The 20,009-nt window shown below is 42.7% G+C and overlaps 1 long non-coding RNA gene across 3 annotated transcripts; it reads right to left on the minus strand.

The window, feature by feature from the left end:
- Positions 1-1,025: 1,025 nt before the first annotated feature.
- On the minus strand, positions 1,026-15,985 carry LOC110131582 (uncharacterized). 3 transcript variants are annotated; one of them, XR_002312226.2, is made up of 4 exons: positions 15,888-15,947; positions 10,928-11,085; positions 4,013-4,153; positions 1,026-1,232 (listed from the first exon to the last, which is right to left on the minus strand). It is a non-coding gene; the product is annotated as an uncharacterized lncRNA (long non-coding RNA). The 3 variants fall into 3 exon arrangements; XR_002312224.2 differs by lacking the exon at positions 10,928-11,085 and having other exon boundaries at positions 15,888-15,985; XR_002312225.2 differs by lacking the exon at positions 10,928-11,085 and having other exon boundaries at positions 1,026-1,342; positions 15,888-15,985.
- Between the last annotated feature and the right edge of the window lie 4,024 nt (positions 15,986-20,009).

The following is a 20,009-nucleotide window of genomic DNA, read 5'->3' on the forward strand; positions in this document are numbered from 1 at the left end:
CTGCCAAGAGCAGAGAAGGGCGAGTAGGTGATAGAAAAACAGGCAGAGGAGCAGCTGTGTGGGCTGCCGGCTCTGGGGTGGACCCTGGCCTTGGCTCTACAGGGAAATGTACAAAACACACAGAACCCTGTCCAGCCGGCCTCAGCCCAAGCGGAGCTACAGCACTGAATTCACTGCAGGGGATTAAAGCATAATCCAGGGTGACTGTTTGTGGATGGGAATTATGTCTCAAGAACACTTCTATGGAGGCTTCCCAAGTGGCGCTAGTGGTAAAGAATCCACCTGCCAATGCAGGAGACACAGGTTTGATCCCTGAGTTGGGAAGATCCCCTGGAAGAGGGCTTGGCAACCCAGGCCAGGATTCATGCCTGGAGAATCCCATGGACAGAGGAGCCTGGTGGGCTTCAGTCCATAGGGTCACAAAGAGTCAGACATGAAGCGACTTGTCACACACCACAGTGCTATAAAGACAGCCATTCGATCCAGCAGCCCGGGATGAGTGCCGGCAAACCCTCCTCCCCTTCCACCCGCTGCGGGAAGGCAGAAGAGGCTACTGTGGACACTCTCACCCTGCCATGCCCACTGACACCCGGGTGAGAAGCTGCCCCTGGTGAGCTATGAGGAAAACAGGCCTTAAAGGCACAGCGTTTTGTGGAGAAAACATTCCCCCCAAGTCCAGAAAGACCCTAGACTGTATGTACCTCAGCGTCCCCCCAACCTTATTACAGATGTGATTAGCCCTGGCCAAACCCATTTTAGAGATTGCCTTTCAACATGTTTTAATTGAGATTTAAAAATAATAACCTTATTTGTTTTTCCAAGGAACAGAGTTGGAAATAACGAACAGATTAGTGATTAATTAATTGCTGGCAGGTGTGGGGAGAAACCAGCCATGGCTGCTTAGCATTTTCCCCCTTTCTTTCTTAAGATCATTCTTTCTTATTTTAATTACTTCTTGCCACCCCAGCACTTCTCTTATCAAACATTCAAGTAAAGTAAACAAATAGAGTGTAGTGAGACTGAAGTACTCAATACGGTGTTTAATTGGAATTGCAGGCTTGTTTTCTCCCGGTGGAATCTCGGGGCAACTGGTTGCTTCCCTGGTAGCAGAACTGGATTCCAAAAGTGCATTGTTAGCAGGTAGTTCATCTTCCTTTCAGGTGTCGAGGGCATGGCTTGATAGAAGCAAGGAGCAGAAAGCCGTTGAACGTTTGCAGTTCGCTGGGGAGGAGCTGGGGCGGGAACATAACAAGGCTGTGGACCTTCTCCCACCCATCTGCCTCACCGTTCACGTCTGTGTGTCTGCATCACATGAGTACACACCAGTAGGAGCACCATGCAGCTGCGGAAAGGGCGAAGGCTCAATGCTAGCCATGTGCTTCCGTTTGCCAGCATCTCTCCGGGCTCGGTGGGGGGCCACAATCCCTTACCTCTCACATCAGAACAGCTAAGTCCAAGGCAACGATGTGCACCTATGACCTTAAACTCAAGCCATGGGCAGAGGAGGGTGACAGACAGGACCTGTGCTTATGTACCGGGCTCCCAGCACTAGCCTCTCGGGGAACGTGGGCTACATATGAAGCTCTGTTTTTCCAAAGGGACAGCTGCTCAGAAAGGTTATGGAGATGTTCCTACTCTGCAGGGCTGTTTCCTGAATGAGTGAGCAGGCATCTCTAACTCCCAGAGGGGGCTTTGGGGATGCAGCAAGTCTATAATGGAGACAGACGTCCTAGTTGCTTCAAAATAAGTTAGGAGCCTCAGGACACTACGCTGGTGCCTTCTCGGTGTGGGGACATTCCACAGGACCAAGGGTCTACGTTGTCTTCTCAAAAGCTGCCAGGTTCTTGTGCCATGACCATGGATTTACCCATGAATGATGACTGGTAGGAATACAAAAGGAATGGAAGGGGAATTTTTAAAGTGGGTCCCTGGTGGCCACTATGTCCTTCAACCCAAAGTATTTGTCTTCAGGTAGAGACAAAGACGGGCTTCCCTGGTGGCTCAGATGATAAAGAGTCTGCCTGCCAAAGCAGAAGATGCAGGTTCGATCCCTGGGTCAGGAAGATCCCCTGGTGAAGGAAATAGCATCCCACTCCAGTATTCTTGCCTGGAAAATCCCATGGACAGAGAAGCCTGATGGTACTACAGTCCATGGGGTCACAAAAGAGTTGGACATGACTTAGCAACCAAACAACAAGAGACAAAGACAGAAGTAGTTTGCAGTGACTGATGGAGCCCAGATGAAGCCTTGTCAAGCATTTCAGTAACTAGGGGGAAGAAAGGTAAAGTGGGGTGGAGGTGGAAGGGGAAAATCCACGGGAGTGGGGACACTGCTGGTCAGGAAGCTGATGAAGAAATGAGAGTTACTTCTGAGGGTTTTGGCTCAGATGGTAAGAAATCTGCCTGCAATGCAGGAGACCCAGGTTCAATCCCTGGGTCAGGAAGATCCCCTGGAGAAGGGAATGGCTACCCTCTCCAGTATTCTTGCCTAGTAAATCCCATGAACAGAGGAGCCTGGCAGGCTATAGTCCATGGGGTTGCAAAGAGTTGGACATGACTGAGTGACTAATACTTTCACCTTCACTTTTTTAAAAGCACGTATGCAAGTGAGAGACCTTGCCAGAGTGAAGATTTTCTGGTATCTCTCTCAACCAATCTTTTTCTCTCTCCCAAGTTTGGAAGCATCAAAGGACTGGAAAATTGGGACAGGAATCTCTTTAGGGATTTCTAAGGTAGCCATGTATATACTTTTTAAAATCCTCACGGATAGACCACTGGGCGACCCTAAGAAGAAGAAGGAGGAGGAGCAGGAAGAAAGCTCTTTATGTATAAATATAAAAAGATCTTGGGGATTCCCTGGTGGTCCAGTGGTTAAGACTCTGTGCTTTCACTATTGAGGGCCTGGGTTCAGTCCCTAGTCAGAGACACAAGATCCCACATGCTGTGCCACGCCAGAGAAAGCAAGAAAAAAAAAAAAAGATGTATAGTTAAACAAAAAAAGCAAAGTAAGGAACCATGCCTAGCACATGGGACAGGTTCTTTAAGTTGCAGGGCCCACTGCAAGATGAAACTGAAGTGGTTCAGAAATTAGGAATCTCAAGAGAAAAACTTGGTACACACGAACCGATTTGCAGGGCAGGAATAGAGATGGAGGCACAGAGAACAAATGTGTGGACACAGTGGGAAAAGAGGAGCGTGGGACGAATTGAGAGAGGAGCATTGACATACACACTCCCATGTGTAAAATAGCTGCTTGGAAGCTGCTGCATCACGCAGGGAGCTCCGCTGGGTCTCTGACGACTGGAGGGGTGGGATGAGGGCGTGTGCTGGAGGCAGGCTCAAGAGCGAGGGGACGTATGTGTACATGTGGCTGATTAACTTTGTCGTACAGCAGAAACTAGCACACTGTGAAGCAATTATGCTCCAATTTAAAAAAGAGAGACAGAGAGAGAATTTCAAGAGAGCAGGAGCAGAGTATTAAACAAAGCGCAGGGCCCTCCTGACTCTGGGGCCCTGCGTGACGCCGGCACGTTCACACTCCACGCCCACGAAGCCAGTGGTGCTGGGATGCTACCATGCAGGACGCCTAATATGTTAAATAAGAAACAAATAACAAGGGACTTCCTTGGTGGTCCAGGGGCTCAGACTCCGAGCTCCCAATGCACAGGACCCGGGTTTGATTCCTGGTCAGGGAAATTGTGCCCACATGCTGCAACTAAAAAATCCCATGCTAAGTCTGCAACGAAATTAAGGATCCTGCATGCCCGCAATGAAGACCTGGTGCAACAGAGAGATAAACGTTTTGAAAAATAAGTAAATAATGAGGTTTCCGTATGGGGGTGGTGAGAACTAGCAGGAAGGAAGAAGGAGAGTGTCCATTTTATGCCTATTTATACTTTTTAATGTGTGAGGTGTGTGAATCAGTTACCTAGTCAAAAAATGAAATTAGAAAAGTCCCCAGGCTATAGAGAGCACCATGCTGACTCTAAGCAATACGTGGGCTCCCACTCACATTTCTCAGTGATTCCATGTTGCCATGTGGAGGTGCTGGGATGGAAAGAAGCTCAGAGGACAAAGCCATCTGACTGTGATGACCGAAGCCACAGCTGTCCTCTTCCTCACCACTCATGTGCTTGGCACTGGACTTAGATTTCTAGGAAGCCAAATAAAATAGAAAGTGTTGTGTCTCTGTGATCTGTGAGTTCTCTCCTGAACTTTGCTAGGCTTTGGGCACGTGGGCCAGTCCTACTTTTACAGCTCCCTGTAGGGTAATGAATGCTACTCAGCTGAGCAGAGGGACTCCAAATCTCCTTAAATCGCAGGTTGGGTGAATGTATCAATAATAACAGTAATGATCAGTAATAGCAATATGTTTCAAGTTTAAAAAGACACCTTCGTGTGTCTCTAGATTGATGCCACCTGGAAAAAATGGAAGCAGAACGTGAACTGTTCCTGAACTACAAATAATCATAACAGCTTGCACATATTGGGTACCTACAACATACTAAAAGAATTATTCATTTAATCCTCACAATTCCCTTAGAGGCAGGGTCTACTATTTTTCTTGTTCTATAGGTAAGGAAACTTAAGTTCAAAGAGGAAAAGTAATTTGCCTGATATTACCCTGAGAGTAAAGATGGAGCCAGATTGGAACAAGGACATCCTGGCCCCCAAACCCTCAATGTTAACCATTAACAGCACAGAAGGGCAGCTCCAACTTTAATGTAAATGATCTATGTAATACTGAACTAAAATGTAATAATTCTTCTCAACTGTTTCACCAAAAAAATCTTTCTCAATCCAGAACACACGAAGGCTAATCTGGAAGTAAGAGTTCCTACTTTCATTTGTATAGATGTGGCTATGAATTCTTTTGTGCCATTGGATCAAATGAGTGCTAGGCTCACCATTATTTAAAGCCCACAGTAATGTTTGTTAATGTTTAGTATGACCTGTACCCCCTTTTCTTGGAAATGTTTCTTAAAATTTGACAACTTGTCAGCTCTTGGGAGACTTCCCACAAACTCTCCAATTGATGTAAAAAGTTGAGGTAGTTAAGAGGAGTGATGAGGAATTACTTCCAAGAGTACCAATAAATTAATAAACTAATCCAGGGTCACAGAAGTTCAAAATCAGAGGCAGATGTTGGCATTCCTTAGCTGAGAAAAGAAGTCTCCAGGACTCAATTCAAATTGGCTGTAGAAATAGGATGAAAGTCAGATCAAACTCCAATATTCCCTTGGGAATTTTTGCCTTCCTGAATTGCCTAGGACACAAGGAACCAAGTATCTATATGAGAGAAGTATACATACATACATAGAGTCTATTTTTTTTTTCGTTTATCCTCCCCTAAATTGTGGTGATTACTTTTATGGAAAAGCCAATTTCAGATCTTTCTTTCCCAGCACCTAAAATGCTACAAAAGCAAAATAGATCCTTGATATATGTTTATTGAAATGATGAATGAATGAATGACTCATCAGTAAATTGATGTATTACCATAATCCTTAATGGTCAGGTTATACAAGTAATATCTCATCATGACAATCCAACCCCTCTCAGAAGCCAACCAATGAAATATTCAAGTGATTTTTATTCTATTGACACTTGGTGATCATTGCTAGAAATTCTTTTCCCAAGAGGCAGAAGCTAGAGATGAAATAAAACCAACACTAAATTTCTTCATCAAGAGTTGCAAAGTGAAAACAAAATGTCTTGAATATAGTAAAAGAGAAACATTTTGCAGATCAGCTTAATATATTGCCCTGGAAGGCCTAAAAGTATTTGTGTGATATTGTCGAGTAACTACTCACTAAATGCTTTAAAGCTTGTTTGGATTGTTCAAATTTAAAATACTGAGAGAGAGAAAAGAGGATAGGTTGATTTTTACAAATTCAATATTCAAAGTAGTACAGAAGGACATAAAACAGCTGGGATTTGTGTAGTTGCTAATTTAGCTGAAGAATAATCATCCAGCTAAGTAAAAATAATTCCTCTGTCACATCTGGAAGAAACAGTGGTAGGAGGAAAGGTGTGATTTGGTTGCCAAAAGAACATTTTCCCTACTGGAAAAAATTAATTTTATGCAAATTACACTTGGTCTTATCCTTACTTATTTATGTATTTCTTTTTCTGTTTCAAAGTGATGAAGCACCAGAAGCGGGAAGATAGTCCAGGGACTCTTATGAGATTAATAAAGCCAGGCTTTCTTGGGAAAGAGACCGGCTGAATCTTGGCCAGGTGATGAGATAATATTAGGAGGAGGTCAGTGCCCTAAAAGTTTCCAGTAAAAGCTGTAGGATGAGATGCCAGTAGCTTGTGAGGAGAGGCCAAGGGATTAGTCTACACTCTACGAGTAATTGAAAATTGGGAAGTTTTGCTTAAAGGGAAAAAAGGAAAAGTCAGGTTACAAGTGAACAGTAATTAATGATAATCAAAAGTCTAGTGGGACAAAGAACTTAACCTGAACATAGATTTTTGTTCAATAGTTCATTGGACGTTGTTCTAAGTTCTCTACAACATACCACTTTCTGTATTGCCTTTACTATTTTAAGAGTTATGTTTAGATTTTCTTATTTGCATTTCAGTTTTTCTCAAAATGAGTGATTCTTAAAACTTATCTGCATTGGAATCACCAAGAAATGGCTCCCCCTGTGGTTCAGTAGTAAAGAATCCACCTGCAATGCAGGAGACCCAGGTTCAATTCTTGGGTCTGAAAGATCCCCTGGGGGGGCACATGGCAACCTCCTCCAGCAGTCTTGCCTAGAACATCCCATGGGCAGAGGAGCCTGGCAGTTTACAGCTCACAGAGTTGCACAGAGTCGGACATAGCTGAAGCAACTGAGCATGCACAAATGAAGGAAAGTTTAAAAATGGAGATTCCTGAACCTAAGGCCCCCGAAAGTCTGACCAGGTGAATATAGGGCTGGGGTGCAGGACTCTGTGTTTTAACAGGCAAATACGTCTTAGGTGATTTGATGCAAGGAATTCACATCTTACTTTTGAGAAAATACTCCTATAATTTATGTACCACATAATGTTCTGGATCTATGCATCTGGAGCAAGGAATTACCACCTAATGGACATTTACCAATATTTCAGGCGTAAAGGGAAGGAGAACTCTGAGAGGTCAGAGGCTAGCGATTTTATCATTTAAATATGATGTCAAATAACTACTCAATAAATATTTCATAATTTAACTTACTCAATTTAAAATATTAAGAGAATAAAAAGAAACTTGGATGAATTTTACAAATTCAAAACCAAAGTTATGTGGAAGAAAAATAAGCAGTGGACTGGTATAATGGCTAATTAATTATTAGAGTTTTGAAGTCCAGAATACATGGAAACAAAACCCAGAGGAGTGGTTGGAAAGCTACAGAAACTCATTTTACCAACTTTTCAATTCTGCCTGCCTCTCTCTAGAAGTAGTGACCTGATTATTAACTTCAAACTAATTTGTTAATGCCTATGATTAAGAAATCACTGTTTTGTTACCAATTTTTCCCTATTCACCTGCCTCTCCAGGTGAGGCATGTCCAAATCTGCCTTAGCAGTTAAAAACATATTCTTCTGACTTTACTGCAACCTTTCCCTCAGTTGAGAAGACATGGGAAGAAAAGTGAATGGAGCGGAAAGGAACCCTGCTCTGGACAGCATCTGTCCCCCTTCCAAATATGCACATGCCTTCTCTCCCTCCCTCCATCGTATGAGAGTTCCCTGTAACAGGACAGGCCTAATGCAGAGAATCTTTGTAATTTCCCTTCCTAGAGTGCCTGGGCCACTATAGGTCAACAGGAAAGTAGGAGTGCCTTCTTACCTAGATTCTGCAGAGAAAGATCTGTTTTTCACTGCCCTACCAGAATACCCTGGTAGCTCAGGTGGTAAAGCATTCTACCTACAGTGCGGGAGACCTGGGTTCGATCCCTGGAGAAAGGAGTGGTATTCTTGCCCACCCTCAGCCCCCAAAACAAGGGGCTCAACGGCACATTTGGCTTTCCTGATGGCTCAGAAGGTAAAGCGTCTGCTTTACCCTGCAATGCGGGAGACCCGGGTTCAATCCCTGGGTCGGGAAGATCCCCTGGAGAAAGGAAATGGCAACCCACTCCAGTATTCTTGCCTGGAAAACTCTATGGACAGAGGAGCCTGATGAGCTACAGTCCATGGGGTCGCAAAGAGTCAGACACGACTGAGCAACTTCACTTCACTTCACCAGGGTACCCATTCACCCAGAGAAGTAACACGAGCTGAGACGTACAGAGACATATCCCTTCTTAAAGAAGCTCAGCCTGCACTGGCTCAGTAGAATCAAAGATTTCTCAGAGGACCCATTTCCTGAAGCTTTCATCATTCCTGAGGCTTTTCTGGCCCCTCTCTCCCAGGTCCCCACCTTAGTTATGCAGCTATTAGCACCATGACAACCATCAAAGAGCGCAAGCTTTGGGCAATGCAGCTTCCTCCAGTGAGGGAGTGTTTGAGTCACAAAGTCCCAGTCTTCCATACTCATCTCTCATCTTCCCGTTCGTCAGTGACAGCAGACAGTACAAGGCATCAAACCTTTGCAGGAAGCCGCTGCCCTACAGCATGGTATGAAAAAGCACAGAGCTCTGGGCTTCACACACTCATCTGCATGACCAAGGGCAGATCCCTTAGCCTCTTCAAGCATCATTTTCCTTCTCTACTAAAGGGGTATTCCTACCTTCTGGGTTTGTGAGAATTTGAGATAATGTATTAAAATGCCTGGGATATAATAGGTGATCAATAAGTGGCAGTTATTATTTTATGCATGAGCCTGAGGCTAATGTATGTGTGAACATTTAGTTATTAATTAGGAGGTAAATGAAAGCTGGCTGGAGGGAATTGCATTTGACCTTTAGTAAATTATTTCATTTAGATGCGCTGATGCAAAACTATCACATCTTATAAAGAAAGATGAAAATAAATCTGACTGACAAAAGATTTTTCAATAAATGCTCAGTCTCCCACTAACATCCTCACAGTCGATGGCCACCCCACTGTAATTTGTATGCCATTTGGGGAGGCTTTTGTGCCTTTCCCCCTCTTGTTAATCACTGGTGGTTCAGGGGTCAAATTCAGCTCAAAAAACCTGTTTTGAGCCCCTGCATCTAGGGATTGATCCCAAAAAAGGTCCTCTAGATGATTTTTCCCCTTCATAAGCTTGCCACCAAATGAACTGGGCATATTGGGGTTGTTAGCCGCTGCAGCTGCTCAGAAAATGAAAGAGGCTCAATCGTGTTCTACTCTTCGCAATCCCATGGACTGTAGCCCACCAAGCTCCTCTGTCCATGGGATTCTCCAGGCCAGAATACTGGAGTGGGTAGTCATTCCTTCTCCAGGGGATCTTCCTGACCCAGGGATCGAACTCAGGTCTCCTGCACTGCAGGCAGATTCTTTACCATCCGAGCCGCCAGGGAAGTTCTGCTGCTCAGAGTCTCTCTAAATTATTCCCAGGCTGAGCTCAGCTCAGCTGGTATACTGCAATGCAGGAGCCCAATATACCTGTCCTTATGTGCCCCATTTTATTGACAGGCAAAGAGAACCTGCCAGAGTCCATAAAAAGCACTTCATTACATGAGAGCCTGTTACAAGATTCACTGTGCTTGCAGAAATGTGGTCTATTACCAGAACAGCATAGCTATCTCAGCTGATGAAAGGGAGAAAGGAAAAATGACCAAGGCTTGCTACAGATAGGAAACAGAAGAGACACAGACATATCATGACCTTATCTTGGAAATCTAGAGACTAGATAGATGAATGGGAAGAGGTGGAGTGGCCCAGGGAAGGATGAGATCTGTGAAGGCGTTTCTGGGGAGAGCGATGCAGGAAAGAAGAGGGAGGCTGCAAGAGGTTAAGAGGGATTAAGAGGTTGGGGCTGCCATTCTTTGAAGAAGAGTCAGTGACAAAGAACTGATTGGTAGCCCTGGGGAATAATGGAGTTATGGGTACCAGGCTTTAAAAGATAGAACTGCAAAAGAAAAGAAAGGGGAGGTATAAGAGGAATTCAATTGCTGATACTATCCTGTTGGAAAAGATTTCAGATCCCACGACTCAAAGAAAAGAGATTTGTGTTTTTCACGTGTGATTCTCTCACGCTGAATTGCATGTAGGTGAATGGTGCCATCAGGGGGCCTCCTCTGGAGTTTCTCTCTCTGCCTCTTGCCCTGCCTACCTGGCATGAGGATGTGGTAGAAAGTCCAGCCCAGTGAATTCTGCAAAAGGGCTGTGATTAGCCTTAGAAGGCTCCGACTGTGCAAGCAGCCAATGTAATAAGCTTGTATATTGTGACTGATTATGCCCATTACCATTCCTGCATATTTCTGCCTTCTAAAGCCCACAGGAGAGCGGGCAGAAGAGTTAGGCAAACATCTTCGGGACTGGTTTTATTAAGCTAATATACCAGGCATTGCCCATTTTGCATCCTAAGAAGCCATCAAGCCCTTTAAACTTAGCATATTCATTAGATATAATCTATTTTAAATAATGATACACTAAATCTTTGAAGTGCTTTTTATCCCAGGACCTCAAAATACATTACTATTACTGCTGATTCTCAGCATTTGGTAGATAGCATTACATTAATTTTCTAGATGGTTAAACTAAAGCATCTAGCAGTGAAATATAAGATCAGGTATACAAGTAGGAAAAGATTTTGGAGAACTCTGGGCCAAGGGTTTACTAGTCACCTGTATAACTATGCTTACTGATAGACCCCTATGTTCAGATGCCCAATCACCATCCAGGGGCAAGTGAAGACTTTATGACTGTCCATTTGGAGAGGACATCGGTCATGCTGGTGGATGCCTGACATCTTTTAGATATGTGTCTTATGTTTGGAGAGCAGCCCACTTTCCTGTCTCCCTTGCAGAGCAGGGCAGACCCGTGACCTGGGCTAGCCAATTATACTCACTGGTCAAGGAGCAAGTCTAGTTCCTGGTGTAGACTTCGCAGCAGAACAGATTACAGCGGCAAGTGCATGGTGGTGGCAGCACATCCCCATCAGACTAGTCTGACGGAATAGTCATAGGATGTTTCTGGAAGTTTAGCCTCTAGCCTGGTTCTTTTGCCCTGTCAACAATTGTGTGAATTCCCCAATACATTTTTTAAAAACTCCTTCCCTGCACAATCAGCCAGACTCAGCTTCTGTCACCTGCAGCTAAAAACCCTGACAAGAATACCTCCCACGGAAAACAGAGGTTTGTAGACTTCCTTTGTACTTTTAGATAGGCTGATAACTGACTGTTGATCCATTTTCAAAAATTGATGTCAGTTTACTCCATTGATATTTGCTATTTATAAATACCTAGTATTAGGGAGGGGACATATGTATACCTACGGCTGATTCATGTTGATGTATGGCAGAAATCAACGCAATATTGCAAGGCAATTATCTTCCAATTAAAAACAAATTTAAAAAATAAATACCTAATATTTATTGAGCACAGACTAAGAACGAAGCTCTGTGCTAAGTATTACAGGAAATATTTGCTGGAGGCTCACTATGTGCTACATGTCACACTAAGGGCTAGAAATGGGAGAAAAATAAGCAAAAGCAGATATAGCTACAACTCCCCAAGAGTTGACAGTCTACAGGGAAAGACAGACAATAATTGAGGAATCACACTCAAAACTGTAAAATTGCTACAGTGATAAGTGATGTGAAGGGCTGAGAAAGCATCCCTGAGGGAAAAATATGTTAGCACGAGATATGCCTTTGAAAAGAGCACACTAGAGTTAGTCAGAAAATGAATGGAAGGGAAGTAAAAACAGATGCACACAGACCAGTTAGGAGGCAATACTACTTTCTCAGGAGGGAGATAGCAGCAGCTTAGACTACAGTGGTAGGGGTAAGGTTAGAGAGAAAAGGACAGACTCCAGAAATATTATGGAGGTAAAATCAAGAGGACTTAATAATGGATTGGATATGGGGAATGAGATAAGGTCATAGATGATGCCCAGGTTTCTGACTTGAGCCCCTGGGTAGATGGTGGTGTCTGTGCCTGGGAGAAAATCAGGTTTTATAGCTACATTCTCTGGTAGTTCAGTTGGTAAAGAATCCACCTGCAGTGCGGGAGAACTGGGTTTGATCCCTGGGTTGGGAAGATCCCCTGGAGAAGGGAAAGGCTATCCACTCCAGTATTCTGGCCTGGAAAATTCCATGGACTATATAGCCCATGGAGTCGCAAAGAGTTGGACACAACTGAGCGACTTTCACTTCACAAATTCAGTCTAATGTGTGTTTTTAATCAGTTGCCTTTAAAGTATCTTTGAGTTCTAGAGCTCAGACTAGAAGACAAGGCTGAAAGCATGAAAGAGTCCATGTATAACTGAAGTCATTGTATGAATGAAATTTCTTAGGGAAGAATATAGTCTGAAAAGAAGAGGTGGCCTTTGTCGTCATCTCAAGGAGTGTCCCATAGAGGTTGAAAAATCCAGGGAGCCACTCAGCAATGGTTACCAGAAAGTAATGATAGTGTGCCTAGAAAATATCAACAGGCTGAAATGCCTTAATCCAAGAGACATATCTAGATCCTTAGCCACAAACTCCTCCACAGCAGTGTTTGCACACTCAAGGGCCTGGCCAGTCTCCTACAGCTCAGCCAATGCGCCAAGCAGGGCTTACGGTAGAGCATATGTCCCACCTAAATTAGGCAATTGATTTTAACCTAAGGCAGGCTATTCCAAGATAGGATACCTGTACCCATGAACCTCTGTTGAATCTCCCACTTTTTGAAATATCTATTGTGCTTTATATTAACTTGAATGGACCTTGACTGAAACAGTATTTAACCAGATTTCTGCAGTCAGAACTCAATGCTATGCTTCTGAGTTGGAAAAATCTTCAACTACTGTAAGTTATTTTCCCAGCTATATTTCTATTTCCAAATAGCATCCATAACTCCAGAAGACTATTCTCCTACCACAAACACTTTCCCTGGCTATTAATACCGTCCCTAAAAACTTTCCACTGTCTAACACTCACCCATAATTGACCCATCCTAAAACCCCCTCCATTATTCAACTCCATCCTGAAGATGAGGATATTGCTGATATCACAGCCCTGTCATGTGGGTTGTGCAGATGAACAAAGACTGAAGTCATCTTCCATCACAACAGAACCTCTGGGGATCAGGAAGGGAGGCTAGCCCAGGTGACAGGACACTCTTCGGAAGCCAGTGACAGGAGTGAAGACAACAGAGTTCTGGAGTAATCTTGAAGATAACTTATGTATGTTAGTCACTCAGTCGTGTCTGACTCTTTGCAACCCATGGACTGTAGCCTCCTCTGTTCATGGAATTCCCCAGGCAAGAATTCCAGAGTGGGTTGCCATTCCCTTCTCCTGGGGACCGTCCTGACTCAGGGATCAAATCTGGGTCTACCACATTGCAAGCAGATTTTTTTACCACTGAGCCACCAGGGAAGCCCAAGATGACCTAGAGCAGAGGGAAAAAGGAGAGAAAAGGTAGAAAATAATGGGAGACACTTGCTCTCAATGTTAATTAGTTCCTGATTCTGAATTTTTTTTTTTTTTTTTTTTTTGCCATCCAACTCCAGTATATTTGCCTGCAGGTCTGGAAGATAATTTCTGTATATATGCATTCCAATTTTTTTGCCTTCTCAATATTCCTTTGCAGTGAGACATTGCACGTGCTCATTATAACTGCCAGGTATTGATGAAACCTGATATGTATTTGAACTGGATTTATTTCTCAGTTTAGTATCGCCACATACACACATGCTCACACAAAATCAAAATCTTCCTTTCCCATTCCCACATCTTTAGCCTCAAACCATAATTATTAAACAAAGAAACAGGAAACAAACAAATCACCAGTACATGTGTACTGTAAAGCAGCTATTAGGATTTCATCATACACCAGGTGAGTCAACCACACACCTTGCCTTGTGTCCCAGCTCCCAAGGCAAACCTTCTTGAGAGACATCATACAGCACCTGAAGCAGAATCAGTGCTGGTATTTACTAAAGAAGCTTCTTGTAAGTAAGCACTTCTCCCCAAATTCCCTTTTCGTTGACACTTGGCAGGACTTCTGTCAACAAAAATTACCTCAACCAACACCTAACAGAGTGTCTGGCACATAGTCACCACTCAATCCTTTTTTTAAATCAGAAGACAATCAAATGGAAATGAGCCATGTCTAATCTAATAATCAGTGAATACAGTAGCGCATTTAGTGCCAAACACATAAGTGCTATATAAATATTAGCTATCAGTGTTATTATTGCTATCTAGTCACTGTTGCTTCTTGTTCACATTATGGGGAATCCAGAAGGGCCCCTCTCACTTCCTTCTCTCACTTCATGCCTCTTATTTAAATACTATCACAACTTTCAAATTAAAACCACATCTCTCCCTCTCCCTCTTTCTCTCTCTCTTGCACACACAAACATACACACACACACTTAGAGAATACGGTCTCTCATGCATTGCCGATGGGGGTGTAAGAACACAACTCCCACAGAGGGAAATTCAGACACTCTCTATCAAAATGACAAATACAAATACTTTTCAACCCAGAAAGTCACACTGGAGAATTTATTCTACAGATTAACTCACATCCATGTGATATACATATGTACAAGGTTATTCTTTGCAGACTTGTTGAAATGGCAAAATGGGGATCAAACCAAGCATCTTATCAATAGGGAGAGCCATTAGATAAACTTTGGTACAAGCATAGAATGTGAATATTATACAGCCATGAACAAATTTTGAATAAGGAATATTTCTATGTAATTTTGTGAGAAGACCTCCAAGATATATTACTAAGTCAAGTCATTAGGGACAAAAGAATAAAGTATAAAGCATTCCAAAGTTGGCATAAAAGCGAGGGAAAAGAGGATAAGAACATATATGTGCATTTGTTTTACATTAAGAACTCTGGATAGGTATGTATGAAGAAAACCAAAGGAATGATTCCCATGGCAAAGAATGGAGAATTAGGCAGATGGGAGAGGGAGGAAGCAAGGAATGAAGGGAAAACATCTTACTGTAAAAATTTCATTGTCTTTCAAAATAAATATAGGTATAAGATAGACAGATAACCTACTTTTCTTTTAAATGAAAAGAACATCTGGTTTTATTACCATCTAAAGAGTGGATTCACCTGCCAGTGCTATTTAGTTGAAGTTGACGCCCAAGAAGTTCAGCATCTAGAACTGTCTGTCCCCTCCCCTCCCAGCTTTTTTTTCCCCTATTTGCTGTGGGATGAAGGAGGCTTGGAGATGGATAACTGTGCCTAGAAGGTCGGAAACCTGCTAACTTAATACAGTCTTCTGGGCTCTGTCCCTGTTCTCACATCTATATATTCCTTCTGGGACACAAGAGTATAAATTAAGAAAAATCTCTAGGGTCACAGACTCAATATTATAACTCTTCATGTCTTTGCTTTCATCAGTTTAAATTCAGACTTCTAATGTGATTTGCAAATAGCCTTGCATGATATGATATTGGAGGTCAGAGGACTTCTCAATCCATCTGAACACTCATAAACACATCGAAACAAAAATCCATTAAAAGTGGAACTAGCTAATCCTTTACATGGGAAGAATAAATAATTCACCTCCAGGCTCTCCCACCATAAATCAGTTGTGCCGTTATCAGATGACAGCACCGGAATAGGAAAGCAAAGCTTTCCTGTATTAAACTTCAACAATAAAAATAAAGGAATGGAAAAAATCAAGGTGAACCATTTGTTTTCTTTCCAGGGAGTTCTCTAAACAGACTATGTAATGAACAAGCTGGGAAGAAACCGGTGACTTAACGGGCCTCTGATGAAAACCTTTCTTGAGGTTTTACATTAGGTAAATGATAGATCTGATTCATGCTATAATAGTGGTATATGCCAAACCTCTGTGTGGGCTCCTCACTGCTCCAGGGAAAGATCCACTGGTAACTTGGCTCCCTCAAGCTCAGATGGAGGAGGAAGGGAAGGCTCTGTGACAGAATAATGCAGGATTCACCTTACACCCCAGAAGGTTCTAATGAAGTGAGCTGCTCCCACATCTCCCAGAGTCGGGAAGAGTCAAGAAGGAAGGTTATGAAAGACATTTAGGATGAAGAGGATCCAGACAGGAACTGAGGCTCCAGCCAAGCCAGCCACTTCCATGCAGATGACCCTTTACAGCCAGACTTCTTAATATTCAGTTAGCAAATGTTTACACAGAGCTTGCTGTGTGCCAGGGACAATTCTAATTGCTTCAGATGCCAACCGTGGAAATCCTCACCACATCCCTCTGAGGCAGGTTCTACTGTTATCTCCATTTTAGTGGGGAGGAGACTGAGGGGCAAAACAATTAAGAAACCTGCCCGGTTTTATTCAGCTGTGGATGAAGGGCCCAGAGGATGCTTCAGGCGGTCACCACCCTCAGAGGGGAACCGTCACTACCATCTTAAGTTCTGTTCTGGGAGCCAGGCAGGCTGCACATGGGGAATGAAAACAAATGACTAGAGATATGAGCCTGAAGGTTAACAGAGCTCCTTTTGTCTCCCTGATAATTATCATTATACAAGGAATTATTGAAGTAAGGCTTACTCATCTTAGCTCATTATGGTTAAAGCTATGGTTTTTCCAATAGTCATGTATGGATGTGAGAGTTGAACTATAAAAAGGCTGAGAGCTGAAGAACTGATGCTTTCAAATTGTGGTACTGGAGAAGACTCTTGAGAGTCCCTTGGACTGCAAGGAGATCAAACTGGTCAATCCTAAAGGAAATCAACCCTGAATATTCATTGGAAGGACTGATGCTGAAGCTCCAAAACTTTGGCCACCTGATAAAAAAGAGTCGATTTATTGGAAAAGACCCTGATGCTGGGAAACATTGAGGGCAAGAGAAGGTAGTGGCAGAGGATGAGATGGTTGGATGGCATCACTGACTCAATAGACATGAATCTGAGCAAGTGAGATAGTGAATGACAGGGAAAGCCTGGCATGCTGCAGTCCATGGGGTCACAAAGAGTCAGACAAAACTTAGCAACTGAACAACAACAACAAATCTTAGCATTCCCAAACCTCATTGGTGTATAATTGAGAATCACAGTGAATAATAATTGGGAGTTAGCTCATGTGCAGTGGCAGTTAATAACATGTACTGGGGGCACTATAGGGGAATTCTCAAAACAACCATACTCCATTCGCTTATTTGAAAGGAGTCCCCCAAATGCAGACTCAGCACAGCACCTTCAGGAGTGATGAAAATGCTAGAACTAGGTAGTGGTGATACTTACATAACACTATGAATGTACTAAATACTGCTGAATTGGATACTTCAAAATGGTTAACATGTTGAATTTTAGGTGAATTTTAACTAAAAAAAATTAAAACAAAAACCTTAGTGGTTTTATAAAATAATTATTTCTTCTCAGTTACGTACCTGTGGGTTGTCTGGGGGTAAGCTGATCTAGCATGAGCTCGGCAGGGCTTGGTTCTGGACTCCAGGTAGGATCCAGGTCAGCCTCATACATCTCTCCTGGTCTCAGCAGTAGACTCGACAGGGCATATTCTCCTCAGTGATGGCAAAAGCACCAGGGAGCATACCCAACACTCAGACACATGTAAAGCCTTGCCTTGCATCCCCTTGGCCAAAGCAAACCACACAGCTGAGTTCAAAAAGTAAGGGCAAATGTTTTCTCCCTTTCTGAGAGCTGTCTTTTCATCTTGTGTCTGGTTTCCTTTGCCATGAAGAAGCTTTTAAGTTTAATTAGGTCCTTTGTTTATTTTTGTTTTTCTTTTCACTACTCTAGGAAGTGAGCCAAAAGGATCTTGCTGTGATTTATGTCAAAGAGTGTTTTCCTCTAAGAGTTTTATAGTGTCTGGTCTTAGATTTAGGTCTTTAATCCATTTTGAGTTTATTTTTATGTATGGTGTTAGGTAGTGTTCTAATGTCATTCTTTAACATGTAGCTGTCCAGTTTTCCCAGCACTACTTGTTAAAGAGACTGTCTTTCTCCATTGTATATTCTTGCCTCTGTTGTTATAGATTAGGTGACCATACGTTCATCAGTAGATGAATGGATAAAGAAGATGTGGTACATACATACAATGGAATATTACTCAGCCATTAAAAAGAACAAAATTGGGCCATCTGTAGAGATTTGGATGGACCCAGAGTCAGCCATACAGAGTGAAGTAAGTCAGAAACAGAAAAACAAACATCATATATTAATACATATGCATGCATGCTAATTTGCTTCAGTCATGTCCAACTCTTTGCAGCCCTATGGATTGTAGTTTGCCAGGCTCCTCTGTCCATGCAATTCTCCAGGCAAGAATACTGGAGTCGGTTGCCATGCCCTCCTCCAGGGGATATTCCAGACCCAGCGATTGAACCTGCATCTCTTACATCTCCTGCATTGGCAGGCAGTTTCTTTACCACTAGCACCACCTGGGAAGCCCATTAACACATATATGTGGAATCTAAAAAGAAGACACAGATGAACCTATTTGCAGGGCAGGAACAAACACACAGACATAGAGAATGAGCATGTGGACGCAGAGGGGGAAGGAGAGTGTGGAATGAATCGGGAGATGAGGACTGACTAATATACACTGCCATGTGTGAGACGGCTAGTGGGAACCTGCCATATAGCCCAGGGAGCTCAGCCAGGTGGTCTGTAAGGGTCTAGAGGGGTAGGACGGGGGATGGTGGTGGGAGGAAAGTCCAAGAGGGAGGGGACATATGTATACACATAGACTGACACAACATTGTAAAGCAGTTATACTCCAATTAAATATACATACATATGTATTAGGGCAGATAAGCACCCTCTGCTACTGGAAAAAGGAACTACAAAGTTGAATGAAGACATATGGATGAAACTGGAGGACATTTTGCTAAGTGAAATAAGTCAGACACAGAGGACAAACACTATACAATGTCACTTAGAGGTAGAATCTCAAAGAGTCAAACTCACAGAATTGGAGAATAGAATGAACGTTGCCAGGGCTGAGGGATGAAGGAAATGGAGAGATGCTGGTCAAAGTGCACAAGCCTTCAGTTACTGAAAGTATAACTTCTGGGAGTCTAACATACAGCATGGTGATTACATGTAAATAATGCTGTCTTGTATACTTGAAGGCAGTGAATGTGTTAACTAACTTGATTGTGGAAATCATTTCAAAATAAATGTATATGTTAAAACATCACATGGTACACCTTTAAAAAGTCCCATTGTACACCCTAAATATATGCAATTTTCATCTGTTAATTATACCTCAATAAAGCTGGAAATAAATTAGAACGATTTTTTAAAAGTCAAATGGTAAAACACAAAGATAAAAGGAGGAGTAAGGAGTTATGAACTTGAATGCAACCTACCTCAGCTTTTTCCGCACACAATTGACCTCTGCATACTGTGCTCCTAAATGGCAAGAATCCCTCCATATCTTTTCTACCACCTTTTATGGTTTTTTTTTTAGAGCAAAGGACCTCCTTCTAAGGAATGTGACCCAATTCACCCAAGGTACTCTTATTAAATTGTAGAAAACACAGATCAAAGTAAGTGTTTATAATTTATCTGGGCTTTTCTAATGTTTAGCAGATGGAATGGATGGGTTCCAAAGCAGTTATAGGAGCCTTGGTATCAAATAGCACATTTTCAGGTGTGTAGATCTCCCCACCATACCTAGTGGCAGATTTTAAATCCCACCATCAGTCAAGGGAAGAGCAAGGACGTGGAGGGTTGTGTAGGAATTTCATGGGCCAGTCCTAGAAGCATCAGACATCACTTCTACCTACATTCTATTGCCCAGAATTCAGTCATATGGTTACAAATTTCACAGGTGCAAAGGAGCCTGGGCGATGCAATCCCAATGTGTGTCTAAGAGGACGAGGAAACTGGTAAAATGACTAGTTAGCCAGTCTCTGCCACATTCTATATTAAGCTCTCTTTATTGGAATGTCAAGGTATCTAAAGTTGGCTCCAAAAAAGTGCTAATCTCTTGTTTGTGGGAGTTTAGGGGACCACTTCTTCAA

Source organism: Odocoileus virginianus, chromosome 30, assembly GCF_023699985.2.
Source record: "Odocoileus virginianus isolate 20LAN1187 ecotype Illinois chromosome 30, Ovbor_1.2, whole genome shotgun sequence".
In the NCBI taxonomy this organism is placed as follows: domain Eukaryota; kingdom Metazoa; phylum Chordata; class Mammalia; order Artiodactyla; family Cervidae; genus Odocoileus; species Odocoileus virginianus.